Below are 21,329 nucleotides of genomic sequence, written 5' to 3' on the forward strand. Positions count from 1 at the left end.
AATTGGCGGTTAACGAGATGGGCATTGCTTTTGTTATAGTACGATATTCACTTTAAATAACAAATGTCGGTCAAAGGGCAGACAATTTGTGATATTCTAGCGGTTCATCCTATGAAAGACAAAGATGAACTATATGAAGATTTACTGGATGAAACCCATGAAGTCAATACTACCTCTCATCAGTAGGTGTTGCAGTTGTATTTCGACAGTGCCTCTCGAGCAACTCATGTGGCAAGAACTCCTGGATGTTCAAAGATTTCCTCAAGATTCAGAGTCGTCTTAGTTTCCGCAAAGAAGCTTGTGATACCTCGAGCCTATTCACTAATCAAGCCATGTTCTAACAACATGAACAAATATAATGCGCTCCTCATTTGACTCAGTTTCACCAAAGAGCTGGGGGTGGAGTACCCTAAAGCCTTTGGTGATTGCCTTCGGTGAGATGGCAAAATCGTTTGAAGACTTCTTTATCAAGTACATCCTGCACCTCTAGAATACTTATGCAGATGCAATGGCAGCATTGGCAGTCTCTTTGGCATGGCCTCCTTAGACACAACTAGTTTCTGTGAAAACTCATCAGCTTTTCATACTAGACTCTACCCTAGTGTAAAACCCCGTAAATTTGAAAATATTATGATAAATAATAATAAAAAAGTTATATAGTGATAAATAACATTTATTAATATTTTAATATGCTAGGAATTTATTTAAGATCAATTCAATGTATATATATGAATATAGGAGTGAAATCATGCACTACATGCACGAGCCTGGAATTTGGAAAAACAACCAGTTAAGAGTGTATGTATTTTACACACCTATGCAATTCGAATCTAGAAAACTCAAAAGTCAAAAGTTGTAGGTCTATTTAATAGCTTTCTAACAAATCTTAAATCAACTCATTCCGAGATCGGACGAGAAAGTTATAGCCAAAATATCGAAGGTTATTTTCACAGTCAGACTAGGTTTCATGGTTTGGGTTAAACGGGTTTGTTTTGGGTTTGCCTCTATAATTACCTATGTTTTTCATAGAAATTCTTCTATTTTATTATATCTCTAAACCCTAGCAGCCACCCTCTTCCCTCAAAAATCTTAGATCAATTTCTTGTGAGTTTTGTGAGCTTTGTGAACCAAAATACCAACACAAGGGTGAGGTCATCGATGTGTGGCAAGGGAGAAGGGGTTGTTTGCGCTTGTGGATTGATTGCTATTTGTTTCAAAGTCTTACATACGAGATTAAGGAAAGATCATCATCATCTAAACCTGCATCATTAGTTAATAAATGACTTAAGATATTTAAATCAATGTTTTACATGTTTAGGCTTAAACCGATGTGAAAAAGATGAGATTTTTGATGATTAATCTTAAACCAATGTTAGATCTACATGGTTTCCTTTCTATTTATGTTAGTACCATGATCATGATCATTAGGATTGCTCTTAATTTTGTTTTAAAGTTTTTAATCATGCTTAAACCCTAATTTTAGCAATTAATTGAGTTATCATGTTAATTAATCGTGCTTAAACCCTAGGTTTGTGATACCTTGAGATATGAATGAATTTAAATCAAATTATATCTGTTCTATATTTTTTTGCAAGCATGCTTATGTTAATCATGTTAAGAGATTATATTTTAATCGAGGAATTTAGTTAATTATGGTTATTAAACCCTAATTTGATTACCCTAAGAGTGTGAATTATGTTCAAAGTAATTTTTGTAAAGTAATTAACAAAGTTTAAGTGTTGTTAGATGCTTCATGATAAGAAAGTATCATGTTTGAAAAAGTTACATATCTCAAATCGAAAAAACACGAAAAACCTGAGGAGACATATTCCTCTCTGGCCGATAGACTGGCGCCCTAGGGGCAGTCGACCGGTGAAGGCCTATTTAAGCACATTGTGAACATCTGTAGTGTGGTCGACTAGAGCCCTAGGGGCGATCGACCGGTCTATGTTCTTTTTGTTTCCTTGATGTTGTTTATACATCTTTTGTTTGTGTTCGCGGGTTTGAGCCCCACTATGCTGCACGTGCAGTCATGAGTTCACACGTACAGTGTCGTAGTACACACACAGATATCCTAAAGATGATTAATACAAATATAGTGGCAATTACACTTGAGATATGAGTTTTGAGTTTCCACCCAGAGACACGTGCACGAATGCTTGAATAAATGTTTCGAAATTGAGTATACATGCATAGTTGAGATGCATAACTTATAACGCATATTTGAGTTGATAGTTGTTGGAATAACACATGATAATGGATAACTATCAATTGGGGATGTTTAGTGTGTACATTTATCTTGTAATAAGACCTCGGCTGTACCACACTAGGAGTATTTGGACGTTTTCCCTTAATGAAACCTCGGTGGTACCAAAACACAAGCCTAAAAACCATGTATAAAAAAGTGTATCTCAAAACACAAGCCTAAAAACCATGTATAAAAATAGATTTATGAGATCAAAAGAAAGAAGAATATGAGAATCATGCAAAAAGTTTTCAAATGAAAACAAATCACTCAAGTGAAATCATAAATCAAATGAAATCCATAAAAGTAAACCATACAAAGCAAGGGAGACAAATATATCAAGCTCTTAAGCTTGTTTCAACCCATATAAAGACTATTAGTACCCGATAAACAAGATTTGGGAATAAACACCCAATAAAACCGGGGGGGTTACATAAATATAAACCTCTCATGAAAATTGAATCACATTTAAACACATGAGCATGCTTATGATGAACATGATGAGTATGTTCATGTGTATGTGATGAAGAAGCCTTATGAGATGCACAAGAAGCATTGATATTAGCATTTTTAGATTTTGTGCATCATAGCAAAATTTAGCTAGATGGCCTTTTCGGCCACAAATGGAACATTTATAAATTTTGCTATACAAGTGTGCATAGTGTGTAGGTGATTTTGTAGCACTAAATTTAGCACACTTATTCATAAGTTTCTTATGATTATCAATGCATATTTTTAAAGTTAAATCTAAAGATGAAATGCATTTATTCACAAGATTCAAATCATCATTAGGCACATATGCATTTTTATTAGAAGTGTAGCATAAATAGTCATTTATAAAAAAAGCGGTATTATTTTTTATGTTCTCTACTTCTAACATGGCATTCACTCTTTCATGAGTTAAGCTAGAAATGGATGAGGTTAATTTTTCATTTTCCAAATTTAATAAGTCATTGTTTTCTCTAAGCAAGGTATTTTCTTTTACAATGACATCAAATTTGGAACCTAGCAACTCATGATCAGATTCTAAATTAACATGCTTGCTTTTTAAATTAATAAGATCTTTATGCAATTTGTTATAGGCATGAAATAATTTTTCACTAGCACAAGCAAGTTCATCACTAAAGAAATCATTATTGGGTTTGGAACCACATACCACACTAGGGCTAACGCCAAGTGGCCGTGTGCATGATGAAGCTCCAATATTACTTGAGGAAGAATTCGCTAGAATCGTTTTGATCTCCTCCAAGTTATCAAGATGTGCTTCTATGAATATCCACAATTTGTAAGCACTATGAAAATGAGCAAGCTTGTTAGAAATAGAAGAATCAAGTGCATTAAGCATATATTCTAACACAATCTTGTTCATGGTAAACAATCTTTTGTCATTTTTACTCCACTTGGATTTCTTCATAGTGGGTACAATATAAGCATTTCATGGTAAACAATCTTTTGTCATTTTTACTCCACTTGGATTTCTTCATAGTGGGTACAATATAAGCACTATCAATAACTCCCCATAAATCAATATGTTTAGATTGAACAAATAGTTTAGATCTAGAAGCCTATTGTGCATAGGGAAAATTAATGAATTTAGGAGCAACATTTGATTCATAGCCTAACAAAGGTGCACAATTCATGTCCATGATAAATATGTGTATGTGCAAGCAAGACAAATAAAATCTAAACAAGATTAGCACAAAAAGATAACTTGGATCTTTAACTCAAGACGATTAAACCTTAAATCAAAGAGCACAAAGCTCTGATACCAATTGTTAGACCCTAGAGGGGGGTGATTAGGGTCTTATGCTAATCTAATCCGATTTTATATCAATTAAAACTAATTAACAAGTTATCCTAGCAAGTATAAAATACAACAAAATATATGAGCTAGGATAAGTGATATACACAAGGGTAAACAAAATAAACAAGATAGTGGATGATATAAATAATGAGCAATGGACAATGGTGACAAGAAATATAAACATAAGAGTAAGTGCGCCAAAGCAAACTTAAACACACAAAATGATCACGGAGTTCGGACATTCCGTCCTACGTCTCCGCTCTCCACTCTCGGGGAGAAATTCACTATCACAACCGGGTTTTCTACACTCACCTGAATAACTTTTACACCGACACACTCGGTTTTCTAGTTCACCAAAAACTTTGCAACTCACACATTTGCAAATACACTTCACACCCTCTAAGTGTTGGCCTAGCCCGTGTCCTCCTCCTCAAGTGCTCGGATGCAACATCTTCCTAGGTTCGTCACCCGACATCACTCCTCTTGGATTTGACCCGGTCTCTCACCACACACTCCTCTCAGTGTACTTGGTTTTCTAGCTCACCGAAAACTTTACAACACTCACAATATAACAACAAATTTGTTCTCTACAATAGATGAGAACTCAATGTAAGCTCACTCTCAATTGTTACAAATCCCCACAATCCAAATTATACTAAGTATGAAAATACAATAAGCTCAATGTGGGTGTGTGTAACAATAAGATAAATAAAATCAACTAAACTCAATATAAACACTAGCTTAATAAAATGATAATCAAACAATATAAAATGTAAAGCTAGATTGAGTTTAGTAAACTTCTCAATAAATGAGAGAGAGATGATTTGAAGCTCAAACACCAAGTGATGATCTCTTCTAGCTCTTGTGAAATTGATTTCACAAAATCAAACTCTCAATTGCTTAAAAGCTTTTAAAACAAACTTAAACCAAACATAAACCCTTGTTTAAAACTTTCTTAAACTAGTTTAAAACACTCTCATTGTTAGTAGGAGGATTGAATGCAATGGGATATTTATACCCACTCAAAACTTTAGCAAAAACCCGACTGAAATGGCCAAAAAGCCCACAGAAAAACAACTCAAAAAATAGCCGTTGGAAGCCAAAGGTAACATCGGCGGTTGACCGCTAGCACGTGAGGAAAGAGAAAAGTCTCTGGACATCAGCCGGTCGACCGCCACGGTCGATCGCGAGACTCTCTGAACTTCATCCGGTCGATCGCCACGGTCGACCGCGAACCACCAAAACACAAATTGAGTTTCCAGTCTCAAAACGGTCGACCGTGGCAGTCGACCGCAAACTGATACATGAAAAACAGGTTTTGAAAGTTGTTTTCTGATTTTAAAACCCTGTTTAAAAATAACAGGTTTTGAAAGTTGTTTTCTGATTTTAAAACCCTGTTTAAAAATATCAAATAAATTCTAAAAAATATAAAACTTTGGGAAATTTAAAACCCTGTTTAAAAATATCAAATAAATTCTAAAAAATATAAAACTTTGGGAAATAATTGTAGACATAATAATAAACATGCTACAATAACTTGTTTTTAAAAAGAACCTCCCAAAAGAAAAATATCATTATTTTGTAAAATAGTCCAAAACATAAAAATGTAAACATATGAGTTTTGACATTTTAGCCTAACCATGTTTTGAAACTTAATAAAAGATGTATATGATTGTTATTAAGTACATAAACCAAGAAAATAGTATTTTCATAAAATTTCATATTTTGCAAACATTTCAAAAGTAAATATGATTTCATTGAACTAAATAAAATTCATATTGATGAAATCATATATATGCATGTAAGTGTGAAACAAAAATATGTTTTCTAATTATATTCAATTGTTTTATATTAAAACTTGAAAACTATCAAACCAAAATATATATGTATGTATATAACTATATATATACAAAACCAAAACGTGTATGTGTGTATAATTGAGCTTAAAGTAGTAACTCACATAATATAAAACCTAAAACTAAATTTACCCAATCTTGTGATCTTCAACAAAGCACTATCTTGGTACACTTACGGATGAAGCTTGAACTTGAATCTTTAACTTGAATTGCATAGCTTCACTCCACTATTCCGCCAACCTCAATTAGACATGATCGTTGAAACTCTATTCCATCCATCCTCCAACATATTATTTGTCTACAATAAATAGGAAAACACAAACACTAGACCAATAATATTAGTAATAAATTGTTTATTAAACATCATCAAAACAAGAAGGTTAACAATAAAGGTCAACAAGTCTGAGTTTTGACATAGCTCACCATGTGTGAGGGATAGAGTTGTAGTTTTACTTTCATGTATTGCTTCTCTTTACTTCTTAGTTGGTACCAATTATTAGCGATTCACAATTTAAGACATATGGTATATACATTAGGGTTTTCTTGTTTGAATTATTTTGCGCGACGTGCCAGTCTCGTGTTGTGAGTTTCTAATTATTGATTTCCTTTAGATTGTTTATTTTTAGTTCGGTGTTAATATTTAGGTATCTAAAATTTGAGACATATGGTATATACATGAGGGTTTTCTTGTTTGGATTATTTCGCTCGACGTACAACGTTTCGCATTGTAGGTGTCTAAATATTAATTCTGGTAGACACGGAGAAAATGATATAGGTAGACTATACTTAATAGGTACAGCCTCCACTGTTAGCCCTTATATTTTGATGATGTTTTACAACCACCATTATCAGTACTAATTGCTTGTTGAGTGATATTATAGTTAATATATATATCAAGCTTGTTAGTATCACTTATGGAGGTTTGGATGGAATATGAGCTACAACGATGATACCCAAAGGAGAAGGAGGCATTGTGATGAAGCAAATGTTAATCAAGAACAACACATACAAGTCAAAGCTTCATCAACTCTAAGCTATATCAAGACTCAAAGAATTATAATTCTATGTGAGGATATTAGCTAGTTTTTCTTTTCCCTCTAGCACTAGAATGTAGGCAAGTAGTTATAGATTTCATTTGAAGCTATTGGGATATCACACACACGTTTTCATACTTATATTTTTGAGCGTTTTGACAAAATATCATTTTTCACAAGTATGACGACCTATTCGCAAAATTCCTTTTCTAAACAATTTTTTTTAGTGTTAAAAACAATTTACAAAGTTACACAATTTTTAGAAGTTATTTGAATATTTTTACAGATTTTTAAAGAGTCAAAAACAGGTTTTAAAAACAGTGTCAGCATGTATCAGTTCGCGATTGACCGCCACGGTCGACCGCGCCTGTGTTATTTTTCTAAGTGGGCAACAGAAACTTTTGTGGTCAACCGCCATGGTTGACCGTTAGCTCAAAAATTCCCACGGTCGACCGCAAAAGTCTCTGGAAATTTCTGAGTTTCGAAAGTGGCTCGCGGCCGACCGTGAGATTTTCACGGTCGATCGTCGCTTACTCCAACGAACGTTTTCAGTACAGATTTGCGAAATCATTTCTTACGGGTTTAAGGGGTTCTGGGTATGGGTTTTACCAGCTGATCTTTTTCCTATTTAAACTCTCATACCACTCTTCTTTCAAGTGCTCTTGTCCATTTGAAAAATCCTACAATCTTGTTTTACTGTTTTCAAAGGAGCCCTAAACTTTGAAACCTGTTTTCTCTCTGTTTTCAAGTTCACATCCCAGCTTTAGTATAATCTTTCTTCTTGCTATAGGGACATTGTCAAGAGAGAGTTTTTATACTATTACAACTGTTGTGAGCTTGATCTTGTGGACATCAACTGTGTGGGAGTTAGATCTTGTAGTGATCAACTATGTAGTTGTGAGATCTTGTGGAGATCGTTGTATTGAAGAAGTTCCAACTTTCAAACCAGGTTGTGTAGTGGATTCTCCTCGAGAGTGGGGAGCGGGGACGTAGGTCAGCAGGCCGAACCTCGTTAACACATCGCGCGTCACTTGGATAACGATTTCTAACTCTATCTCATTTATCTTAGTTGTTCATTGTTGTGGTGTGTTGCTTGTCTTATTTTTATTGCACAATTATAGCCTTAAGACCCTAATCACCCCCCTCTAGGGTCCAACAATTGGTATCAGAGCTTGGTCTCTATATTAGTTTTTAGTCTAACAACCTTAGAGAAAAGATCTTATGGAGGCTTCAATGAATGTGCATATGCTAGAAGGACAATGCACCACTAGACCACCACAGTTCACCGGTAGTAATTTTGCTTATTAGAAGACTAGAATGAGGATTTGCCTTCGTTTCATTGATCTTGACATTCTAGAACTCATAGAGAAAAAGTATGTAGAAAAGTCCAAGATTGGTAACATGACCGATGGAGAAAGGCACCAAGCTAATCTCAATGCTAAGGCTATGAATGCCTTAATTAGCGGTCTTTCCCCTTGTAGGCATCGAAAATTGCCTATAGGTCTCCACGAACGGTTCAGTGTTAAAGAACGACGATGAACGTCACTATCCGATCCACAGGAGTTCAATTGACGTCGATGAACGATTGAAGTGAATCGACGAACTACGTAAGCCGATAGGATTTCGGAACAACGAAGACCCGGGCCAATCGAGAACCCGGCGATGTTCACAAAAAGGACAACGCCCTTCGAGTCTCATTCATTCTACAGATAATCTAACCATTGAGGCAGATAGAACTCTTCGTCAAGCTTCCAACGCACTTAGAATCACTCAAATCCGAGTTCGGACGAAGAATTTACGGCGAAAACAATCAAACATACGCAACGGAGCGTCTCAGGCTGAGCTGGGACACCCGGGGTGTCTCGGGAAAGTCGAAACGCCCCAGGGGTGTCTAGGAAAAGCCTAGACACCCCAAGGGTGTCTAGGCACCCTAGGTGCTCCCATTGCCTATAAATAGACACCTAAGGCCTCATTTTTGGAGGACCTGGATTTTTGGAGAGTTGGCGAAGCCCTGCTGCAGTGAAGAGTGGTCAAGCGCTTCAACAGAGGAGAGGTCTTCATCAGATTCTTCATCACCCGTGTCCGTTCCTTAGTATTACCCTTCGCCGGTAATCCTAAGAAGAGCAAATATCTCGTTTTAGCCGAGAAATGATGAAGGCAACTTTCGACGAAAACAAACTGGCGACCACAGTGGGAGCCAACGGCCTCACTGCCGAGGCCGTCGTGACGCAACCGGCATTCAAGATCCGGGTGAATGAAGAGATCGAATACGAGTTCGATCAGCAAAAGTTTGAAGAGTACCTCTCTTCCTCCTCCTCCAGATCCGCCTCTCCAAACAGGCGTAGGAAGACTTTATCTTCCAGAAATGCTCACGGGACCTCCGGCTCCAAGATCCAAGATCCCATCGCCATTGCTACACCCGTGCCCCGTGACATCCCAGCGGCATCCAAGCAGGTTGAAGCTACAGATCCAGATCTGCCCTTCGCTGTAAGGACAAGTGTTGAAGGTGCTCCAGCTGTGTCAAAGAGGACGCGCCAAAGACGGCGCCAACGCCTTGCACGACAATTGGCCAAGGCCGCAGAATCGATGGACGGGATCCGCTACAATGAAGATCTGAAGTCCAGACAGTGCCAAGAGCAACAACGGCACATAACCACCTCCTCCTCTAAGGCAGAAACGAAAGATTGGGTTCGTGTCACGAGGACTCGTTCGACCCTCGAAGAGCGAATCAAGAAGCGCCGCGCATTGCTTGCGCATGCCCGAGCCCTTCTGCAGAAAGCAGAGGAGATGCAAAAAGCAGAGGAGATGCACATGGAACCTCACTGTCCGTGTGCCAACATCATCAGGGCGGTGTTATCAGAATGTTGCTGTTCTAAAACCCCAAAGAGAGTCTCGGTATTCGAGAGGATTTCCAAGCCAAGGCATTTTCGTGGGAAGAAGTTCGTTCGCCAAGAGGACGAGTACCTAGAAGTATCTGTTAATATGACCGGCAGATGCGGATCGACACGACCCTCTAGCTCAGACCAACTTGCCGAAGCATCCCAGCGCATGACTTGGTTGCGGTCAGGGGTCAATAGGCGAAACAATTACCAAAGAATGCAGAAAGGACTTCCTTCGGAAGAAGAGGTGTCAGAGGCTGATTCAGACTCCTGCTCGGCTATAGCATCCGATGACACGACATCTAGTGCGGGACAACCTTACAAATCACTCATGATCAGCGCCGAACAAGTAACCAAGATGCTTAAAGATGCCCTGACTAAGCAGAAGGAAAGTTTCAAATTCGATATGGAGATGGCCATGCAGCCGGCAAAGTTCAATCTCATTAACTTTACGCCGTTTGATGGAAAGGGTTCCCCTACCCAACACTTAATATATTTTAAGTCTCACTTAGGAATAATCTCCGGCAATGAACCCTTGATGGTACGGTCATTCGTTGGCACTCTTCGTGGAGCGGCCTTCGATTGGTATCGTCGCCTCAAGCCAGGGAGTATCAGCAGTTGGGAAGACATGGAGGATATGTTTCTGACGAACTTCTTCGACGACGACACTGAGGTCTCAATCGGCACTCTGTTTGATGAGAAGCAGAAGAATGGTGAGACAGTCGAAAACTTCATGAAGAGGTTCCGAAATAAAGCAATGAATTGCAGGGATCTGGTCAGCGAAGATTTCATCCTCGAGACCTGTCATAACAATCTTTCATTGGACATCCTGGAAGCCGTGGGAATGGCACCGCCAAAGACCTGGAAGGATCTGAAGGTGCGTGGGGAACGAGCCGAACGATTCCTTAAGAGGAAGAAGGCAGAAAGGGGCCCAATAGCAAATAACATTCCGCAACAGAACTTTGTCCCTAAGGGAAAAGCACATGCGAATGCTGTGGACGCGAATCAAACATTCGAGGTGCAAGCGCAACCATAACAGCGGCAACAAAAGGCGCCTCAACAATCAAGGTCACAACAGCAATCCCGAAGGCAGCAAAAGACTTCGGAACCAAAACTCCAAAAAGAGTACTCCTTCAAAGACGAAGATGTTCCAGCCATCTTCGAATCACTCCTTAAAAATAACAAGATCAAGCTGCCACCGATCACGAATCAGGAGGAAGCTGACAATACTACGGATCCGAAGTACTGCGCATACCACAGGAGGATCCTTCATCCCACCAAGGCCTGCTTTACTTTAAAGAACAGCATCCAAATCCTGATTGAAGCCGGCGTTATAACGCTAGGGTAAGCCATTTGAGAACGGCAAGACTCCGAAGAGTATACGAGTATAAACTGCTTCTCAACACTCCGAAGAGTACACGAGTATAAACTGCTTCTCAATCCTCCAACAGGTGCATGAGGTTAAACTGCTCCCTACATACTCCAATAGGTATATGAGTCTAAACTATTTCCCACTTTTGACGGGAAGTTCCTGGAGAATATTACGCTAATATTCTTAAGGATAACCCGGTCAAGTAACTAAGAATAATATCCAAACCAGTTCCGCAGAGGAAGCTAGGGGTAGATGATTTATGTAACGGGAAGTTCCTAGAGAATCATATATTCTCAAGGATAACCTGAACATGCGATTGAGGATAACGTACTCCTCGTTACACCCAGTTTTGCAAGAAAGCTGGGGGTGGATAATTCGTGTAACGGGAAGTTCCCGAAAGAATGTTAATACTCTTAGGGATCACCCGATTAATATGAACAAAGTGATGAACACTAAGTCCCCTACCGATCAGACTAATTGACGGTGGGACCACCAAATTCTATCAAATTCAAACTTCCGCTATGTTCGTGCACTCAAAACTTTCATAGTTAGAGTCCGGAAATAATCTGGTCAAACCTTCATACAGTTAGGACCACAACCAAAATCCCCTCTCGATTCCTCCAATGAACGAGAGGTCCACTTTCAAATCAAGTGATCAAACCTTCCTACAGTTAGGGTCACCTCAAACCCCCATTTGGCCAAACCTTCCTACAGTTAGGGTCAAAACCATAATTCACTCTCGATAAATGAGAAATTCATCAATACTCCAAAGAGTACAAGAGTATAAACTGTTCCTCAATACTCCAAAGAGTACAAGAGTATAAACTGTTCCTCAATACTCCAAAGAGTACAAGAGTATAAACTGTTCCTCAATACTCCAAAGAGTACAAGAGTATAAACTGTTTCTCGATACTCCGATAAGTATAAGAGTATAAACTGCTTCTCACTCCAAAGAGTATACGAGTATAAACTGTTTCTCATTCCTCCTACCGGTATATGAGGTTAAACTGCTCCCTGATACTCCAACAGGTATATGAGTCTAAACTATTTCCCACCATTGACGGGAAGTTCCTGGAGGATATTACGCTAATATTCTTAAGGATAACCCGGTCGGACAACCAAGTCAAACCCAGTTCCAAGAGAGAAACTGGGGGTGGATTATCCAATGCATCGGGAAGTTCCCGAAAGAATACCACAGGGGTATTCTTAGGGATAACCCGGTCTTTGTGGAATTGACGAAGGAGAAATCTACATTCGAACCCTGAAGGTCAGAATGTCTCTTCTTATTCTCTAACTCTTATGAGTTATTTTTGTGAGAAGAGATCCAATCTTCTGGTAGGTTAATCTTTCCTCACCAAACCATCCGCTGATCAAATCAAACGACAGTGGATCCACCAACATTTCCATTTGCCCGTCATTGGCATTTTGCAGACTTAACGTGCTAGGTCCTGAACGCCTAGCATTCAAAGTCTCCCTGTGAGTGATAATACGAGTTGGCATTCTCTTTGCTACCTGTATTCCACTTTCTGTGTTTTCTGGTCAAACCTGTAAAAGTTAGGGCCAAAGCCAAAGTCCCCTCTCGATTCCTCCAACGAATGAGAGGTCCACCTTCAAATCGAGCGATCAAACCTTCTGACAGTTAGGATCGTCTCAAACTCCTGCTTGGTCAAACCTTCATACAGTTAGGACCACAGTCAAAATCCCCTCTCGATTCTCCCAACGAACGAGAGGTCCACTTTCAAAATCGAGTGATCAAACCTTCCGACAGTTAGGATCATCTCAAACTCCTGCTTGGTCAAACCTTCCTACAGTTAGGACCAAAATCACAATTCACTAAACGAGAAATTCATCTTTGGTTCAGTAACCAAACCTTCCGACAGTTAGGGTTATCTGAATCTTTTCGATTCTCGGAGTGGAGATCCCACTCCTAGTTTCACCATTCTGGATTCTGGGGGTGGAGATCCCACCCCAAGTCTCCTTTCCGGCCGAAGATAGAATATAAAATTCTTCCTCTTCAGCACCGGGAGATAGAATATAAAATTCTTCCTCTCCCGTTTCTCAATCTGTCTTTGCTTTTAGAAAAGACACGATTGTCAAATCCGGGCACTCGATGCACGGGGAATTTTATCCCGAAGCCTGAGTAGGGATAAGTCAACGCCTAACACGCGTTGCCGGGTAGTCTATTCCCGTGAGAAAGACGAAGTCTATGTATTCAAAATCATAGCATTAAGTCTAAGAGAAGCAATTCTCTTAGCACAACGTTACATGTGAAACGGGTTTTAATAATTCACATGCTAGCCCGATTCAAACGGTAATCGGTAAAGGCACGTCAAACCCGTTGATGGCTGGGGGTTTGCCAAAAATCCCAAAGTCTATGTCTAACACGCATTGCCGGTTAGTCTTTGACCGTAAAAAGGACAAAAGACCACATATTCAACATTGTGGCAGATTGTTGTTAATAACACCATAATCCGTGCCTCACACGCATGGGGAATTTTATCCCGAAGCCTAAACAGGGATAAGTCAACGCCTAACACGCGTTGCCGGTTTAGTCTTTTACCGATTGAAGAAGACACCAGAATCCGAGTCTGGGGATTTTTATCCTGAATCCTAAGTAAGGATAAGTCAGCGCCTAACACGCGTTGCCGGGTAGTCTATTCCCGTGAGAAAGACGAAGTCTACGTATTCAATGTCGTAGCACTAAAAGAGTTAACTCTTTTAGCACAACGTTATGTGCAGAACGGATCTAAACAATCTGCATGCTAGCCCGACTCAAACGGTAGTCGGTAAAGGCTCATCAAACCCGTTGATGGCTGAGAATTTGCCAAAAATTCTATAAGTACGAGTCATCGATGCATCAGCTCTGTTAGTTGGTCTCGTGACTCGATTATCCAACAACATTAAAATAAGATCCACAAATGCAGATGAATCAGCATCAAACCCATTGATGGCTGAGAATTTGCCAAAAATTCTATAAATACGAGTCATTGACGCATCAGCTCCGTCAGTTGGTCTCGTGACTCGAACATCCAATCACTTAGGGATAAGATCCACACTTGCAGAGGAATCAACTTTCATAGTTAGTCCTACAACTCCGACACTTGGGACCGCTGTGCTCCAATACCTTAAGAGCTTAAACTGTGTATACTCCAGTAAACGTACAAGTATAAAAAGTCAACGTTTGACGATCCAAAACCCTAGGGTCAATGCCGATCAACGCGTAACCCTAGGTCAACGCCGGACAACGCGTTGCGACAAAAGTCAACACGTGACAACGAAAGTCAACACGTGACGACAAAAGCCAACCTACGCTTTGTTGGAAGACCCGTCGACTCCCCGAACCACTAACGCTGTTCACATGCAGTTCGTTAGCTTTGTAGCCTCTTTAGTTCGTTTCGTTGCTTGAACGTTCGTCGATTTGTCGAATCATCGCGCCGAGCTGTGTCAAGGGACCTATAAGCAGTTTTATACGCCTACAACGCGCCTCAAAACATGCCTTCTTAGGCGTGAATTCTCAGCGGGCTCCCAAACTTCAATGCGCAAATTGGAGCGTGCAGCTACCTTGAACTCGTTGTCATGTTGGAGGTGATGGCGACCCCCAGCATGTTGAGTCGTTCGGGGCTTCTTCATCAGGCCCAAATGTTCTTGAACTGGAGCTTTGCTTCTTTCATCGGGAAGTGGACCGAGGCGCTCCAAAACGGACTTCCTTCTTCGGGATGATTCCGCGGGATCTCCCGAACTTCGGCTATTCGTCAAAGCATCGAATAGACCGAAAATCGAAGGAACCAAGAGTTGAAGCTAACTATAGGTCCTTACGCTGACTGAAGGCTAGACCAATCACATCCAAAGTATTCAAGCCTCTTCTATAAAAGAAACAAGTCCGGAACGCTTTGGAGGGGGTATCTGTAGGCATCGAAAATTGCCTTGGACCGAGGCGCTCCAAAACGGACTTCCTTCTTCGGGATGATTCCGCGGGATCTCCCGGAGTAGCTATGGGAATTACCAGCGACGATTGTGCCTTAGCCTGAATCGTCGCTTCAGACTTCGGCCTCCATACTTGGCGGGTTGGTGGCGGTTTCTTGGCCACTTCCTTCTGCAGTCTTCTACGGGCTTCAATTGACGTCGATGAACGATTGAAGTGAATCGACGAACTACGTAAGCCGATAGGATTTCGGAACAACGAATATCCGGGCCAATCGAGAACCCGGCGATGTTCACAAAAAGGACAACGCCCTTCGAGTCTCATTCATTCTACAGATAATCCAACCATTGGAGCAGATAGAACTCTTCATCAACCTTCCAACGCACTTGGAATCACTCAAATCCGAGTTCGGACGAAGAATTTACGGCGAAAACAATCAAACACCGGCCTCCATACTTGGCGGGTTGGTGGCGGTTTCTTGGCCACTTCCTTCTGCAGTCTTCTACGGGCTTCTTAGACCCGAGCCCGTGACTGCGCTGACATTGCGCGGCGCTTGCAAATGCACTCCTCCAGTGTTAAACGGTTCCGTTTGACACAGACCCATTCGTTCGTTGGCGGCTTAGAGGAGTCGCCATTCATCGGTTGTTGAGGTTGTTTGCCTCTCCTGTTTTTCAGATCCGCGTTATAGCGGATTCCATCCGTGGATTCCATCGCCTTCGCGAGTTATTTGGCCAAACGTTGGCGCCGCCTCTGACGGGCTCTCTTGGAAAGACTGACGGAGGAATTGGCGGGAACAGGCTTAACCTGGTTGAAGGAAACATACGCAACGGAGCGTCTCAGGCTGAGCTGGGACACCCGGGGTGTCTCGGGAAAGTCGAAACACCACAGGGGTGTCTAGGAAAAGCCTAGACACCCCAGGGGTGTCTCGGCTTGGCCTAGACACCCCAGGGGTGTCTAGGCTTTGCCTAGACACCCCAAGGATGTCTAGGCACCCTAGGTGCTTCCATTGCCTATAAATAGCCACCTAAGGCCTCATTTTTGGAGGACCTGGATTTTTGGAGAGTTGGCGAAGCCCTGCTGCAGTGAAGAGTTTCACCCGACGCAACTTTGGCGTCAGCTGGGGTGAGAGCTTCGTTGGCGTTCTGAACTTCTTCAAACCACCGAACTTTTCTCCTGGAGGAGAACTTCTTGGACTTGTGGGGGGAGGTCGATCCGGACGAGGATGACAGATACTCCTCAAACTTTTGCTGGTGAATTCATACTGGACCTCCTCCTCGACCGGGATTGAGATCCGCGGCTACAATGCAACGATCTCGGCAGCGAGATCGGTGGCTCCCACTGTGGTCGCCAGATTGTTCGTGGGAAAAATTATTAAGAGCAATATCTCGTTTTAGCCGAGATAGGCGCTTCAGGCTTCTAGATCTCCTCACGGATCGACGAAGCTCTGTCCAATTTTTTCTGGAACAGATCTGAGTGCCAGGTAGTCCACGGATATCGACGTCCCCGTCATAGGCCAAAGACCCACAAAATCAAAGAAAAAATAAAAAGATTACAACTTTCCTTTTTCGAACGAATCACGAGCTCCTGTTTTGAGGTCACTCGCTTTTGTGGGTTCTTCGCCTGCGCCGGGGTTAATCCGTGGACAACCGCGCGATCTAGATCCGGTCGGATCTACACGGTATAGCGGGTGTTATCTCACGAAGGAAATAACAGCTTTGAATTCATTTGTAACGACTAAAGTTTTAATGAAATCAATGATGAAGGCAACTTTCGACGAAAACACCCCTAATGAATACAATAGGGTTTCTACGTGTGCAACCGCATACAGAATTTGGGTGAAATTGTGTATTACACATGAAAGAACCCCCTAAGTTAAGGAATCCAAAATTAGTGGGCTTATGCATGAATATGAGTTATTTAAAATGGTTCCTAATGAATCCATTGATGCTATGTTTTCTCGCTTCACTAACATAATCAATGAATTACATGGTCTTGACAAGCTTTTGACTATCCAAGAGATGAGCTACAAGATCCTTCATTCATTGACTCCAGCATGGGAACCCAAAGCTACGGCCATAGAGGAAGCTCATGATCTTACTACTCTTGCTCTCGATGACCTCATCGGCAAGCTTAAGGTTCATGAGAAGAAGCTCATGGGAAAGGAGAAGGAGGAAGTGCCCCCACGGGAAGTTAAGGAGCCATCACAAAAAATGAAGACCATAGCTCTCAAGGGTGCAAGTGATAACTCCTCATCATCGTCGTATAGTGAAGTTGATTTTTCTAGAGAAGTGGCTCACCTCTCTAGAAGAATATCTAGACTCATTAAAATGAATAAGAAGTTTAATCCCCGATCTAACAACAAATTTTCCTCACATGTAGGGAAGTGCTTTGAATGTAATGAACCGGGTCTTATCGCTAAAGATGGCCCCAAGCTTAAGGAGAAATACTTAAAGTACAAGAAGAAGAAAGCCATGTATGCCGGATGGGAGGAATCTGAACCAAGCCATTCGGATAGCAATGAAGAATGAGCTAAGATTGCTATTCATGATCCCAACATTTGCTTCATGGCTTATGAAAAGGAGGTAGTTTCCGACACCGAAAGTGAATCCTTTTATATGCAATGTGATCTAGCTACTGCATTAGAAGAATTAAACATTGAGTTTAAAAAGATGTCAAAAGAATTTTCTTTCTTTAAAAAATTGCGTGCTTCTTGTGATTTAAAACTTGAACAACTACAAACATCTCTTGCTTTAAAAGATGAATTGCTAGGGGATCTTGATTTTAAAAACAAACAATTAAGATCCAAGATTGAAAGACTTGAAATTGAGAGTGGTAGGATTAGACCCACTCATGCGATTAGACCCACTCATGCTTATGCTAATTATCATCATCATGAGAGAAATAGATTTCATAGATCTCATGCTTCTACACACAAGAGAAATTTTGTGAGCACATATTACATGAAACATGGTCATATTTCTACTCATTGTAGGATTAAAGACAATCATGATTTTTATGGAATGACATTGGTATCCAAAGGTACCAAGCTTACTAACCACCAATGACCCATGATTTGGGTACCTAAAGTTACTACACCTTCATCTCTTGTAGGAAACATCACGAACACGACGTAGAGAGATGTGGTACCTTGATAGTGGTTACTCATATCATATGACGGGCAACAAAGAGCTATTTGTAAACCTATCAAGGATTGAAGGAGGTAGCGTCTTCTTCGGTGGCGGTGAGAAAGGTAAAATCATAGGTATTGGATGCATTGGTAAGACACCTTCTCCCGTAATAGAAGATGTTTATTTGGTTAGTAGCTTGAATCACAATCTTCTTAGCATTAGCTAATTGAGTGAAAAAGGTTTTGATATTTCTTTTAAACCGGACAAATGCATTGTTAGCTCAAATGGAAAAACTGTTTTTGTTGCTAATAGAAAATCTAATGTATACATTTTTGAGATGAATGAACTTATAGATCAAGATGTTAAGTGCCTTGCGACGGTTGATGAAAACCCTTGGATTTGGCATAAGAGGCTTGGACATGCGAACATGGAATTGATATCCAAATTGTCCAAGAGGAATCTTGTAAAAGGGTTACCAAACTTATATTTCATCAAATATACTATTTGTGAAGATTGTGCTAAAGGTAAACAAACTAAGTCTACCTTCAAATCCATCAATGAGGTATCAACTTCTAAACCCTTGTAATTACTTCATCTTGATTTATTTGGTCCTATGTGTGTTACCTCTCTTGGAGGTAAACACTATGTTTTTGTTATCATTAATGATTTTTCTCGTTTTACATGGACAATCTTTCTTGCAAGTAAAGATGAATATTTTGAAGAATTTTCGAATCATGTTAAAAGAATTGAAAATGAAAAAGAGTTGAAAGTTGTTAAAATAATAAGTGATCATGGTTGTGAATTTCAAAATATTTTTTTCTATGATTTTTGTGCACATCGTGGTATAACTCATGTGTTTTCCGCTCCAAGAACACCACAACAAAATGGTATTGTTGAACGGAAAAATCACACCATACAAGAGATGGCACGAACTATGTTAAATTTTTTTGATTTGTCTAAGTATTTTTGGGCGGAAGCCGTCAATACGGCTTTCCATGTTTTTAATCGTATTTTGATTAGACCTAAGCTTAAGAAAACTCCTTATGAACTAATATATGGCAAAACTCCTTTTATTGGATATTTTCGCATCTTTGGTTGTAAATGTTTTATTTTAAATACAAAAGATCACCATGATAAATTTGATTCTAAAATTGATGTTGGTATCTTCCTAGGATATGCACCTTAAAATAAGGCTTATAGGGTCTTCAACAAACGCACTCTTGTTGTTGAAGAATCTATAAACGTTATTTTTGATGAGACTAATATTGGTTTACAAGTTGTTTTGCCTAGAAAAGATGATAATGATGTTGAGGGAGGATTGGAATTCTTGCAAATAAATGAAACACCCTCAATAGATGTTCAAAAGGATAGGGTAGCAACAACATTCAAGAGCAAGAACAAGAAAAACTCTCCAAAGCATGGAAATTTGCACCAAATCATCCAAAGTAGCAAATCATTGGGAATCCTTCACAACGGGTTCTAACTCGCTCAAAGGTTTTGAGTGAGTGTGGTAATGTTGCCTTTTTATCTCAAATAGAACCTAAAAAGATTAATGATGCTCTAAAGGATGAATTTTGGGTTTTAGCTATGCATGATGAACTAAACAATTTTCGAAGAAATGATGTTTGGAAACTAGCTCATAGACCTAACAATGCTAGTGTAATTGGAACAAAAATGGTTTTTAGAAACAAACTTGATGAACATGGCATTGTAACAAGAAATGAAGCTCGTTTGGTTGCCCAAGGATACAATCAAGAGGAGGGCATAGACTATGATGAAACCTTTGTACCGTTTGTAAGGTTAGAATCAATTAGAATGTTTTTGGCATTTGCAAGCTTTAAAGATTTTAAATTATTTCAAATGGATGTTAAAAATACATTTCTAAATGGTTTTATAGAAGAGGAAGTATATGTTGAGCAACCCCCCGGTTTTATGGATCATGCATTTCCTAATCACGTTTATCGCGTTCAAAAAGCTTTATATGGGTTAAAACAAGCTCCTAGAGCTTGATATACTCACCTCTCTAGTTTTCTTCTTGAAAATGATTTTTCTAAAGGAAAAATTGATAATACTCTTTTTGTGAGAAAACTCTAGTTTTCTTCTTGAAAATGATTTTTCTAAAGGAAAAATTGATAATACTCTTTTTGTGAGAAAAAGAAAAAATGATTTCATTTTAGTTCAAATATATGTTGATGATATCATTTTTGGTGCTACTAATGAATCTCTTTGCAAGGATTTTTCTAAAGTTATGAAAGACCATTTTAAGATGAGCATGATGGGAGAGCTCATATTCTTTCTCGGACTCCAAGTCAAGCAAACTAAGGATGTGATATTCATTTCTCAAAGCAAGTATGCTAGAGAATTGGTGAAAAAAATTCAATTTGGAGAATTCTAAGCATGCACCAACTCCCATGAGTACAAGTGTCAAGCTTGATGTGGATGATAGTGGTTAGGATGTGGACCAAAAATTATACCGAGGTATGATAGGTAGTCTTCTTTATCTCACCGCTAGTAGACCCGATTTTATGTTTAGTGTGTGTGCATGTGCACGTTTTCAAGCTTATCCTAAAACATCTCATTTAATTACGGTTAAAAGAATTATTAAATATGTCAATGGAACAATTGATCTTGGTTTATTTTATCCAAAAAACACCTTTTTGATCTTTATGGTTTTTGTGATGCCGACTTTGCTGGATGTAAGGTAGATCGCAAGAGTACGAGTGGTACATGTCAATTCTTGGGTAACTCTCTTGTCTCTTGGGCTTCCAAGAAACAAAATTGTGTTACCTTGTCCACTACGGAAGCGGAATATATTGTCGCCGGCTCATGTTGTGCCCAAGTTTTGTGGATGAAACAAAGTTTAATTGACTATGATTTGAATTTTCAAAATATAAAAATCTTTTGTGATAACACTAGTGCTATCAATATTTCAAAAAATTTGGTTTTGCATTCTAGAACCAAGCATATTGATGTGCGCCATCATTTCTTACGCGATCATGTAGAGAGGCAAGATGTATCCCTTGTGTATATTGACACAAAATCTCAATTAGCGGACATCTTTACCAAGCCTCTTAGTGAAGAAGATTTTT

Source organism: Asparagus officinalis, chromosome 9 (genome assembly GCF_001876935.1).
Source record: "Asparagus officinalis chromosome 9, Aspof.V1, whole genome shotgun sequence".
NCBI lineage: Eukaryota > Viridiplantae > Streptophyta > Magnoliopsida > Asparagales > Asparagaceae > Asparagus > Asparagus officinalis.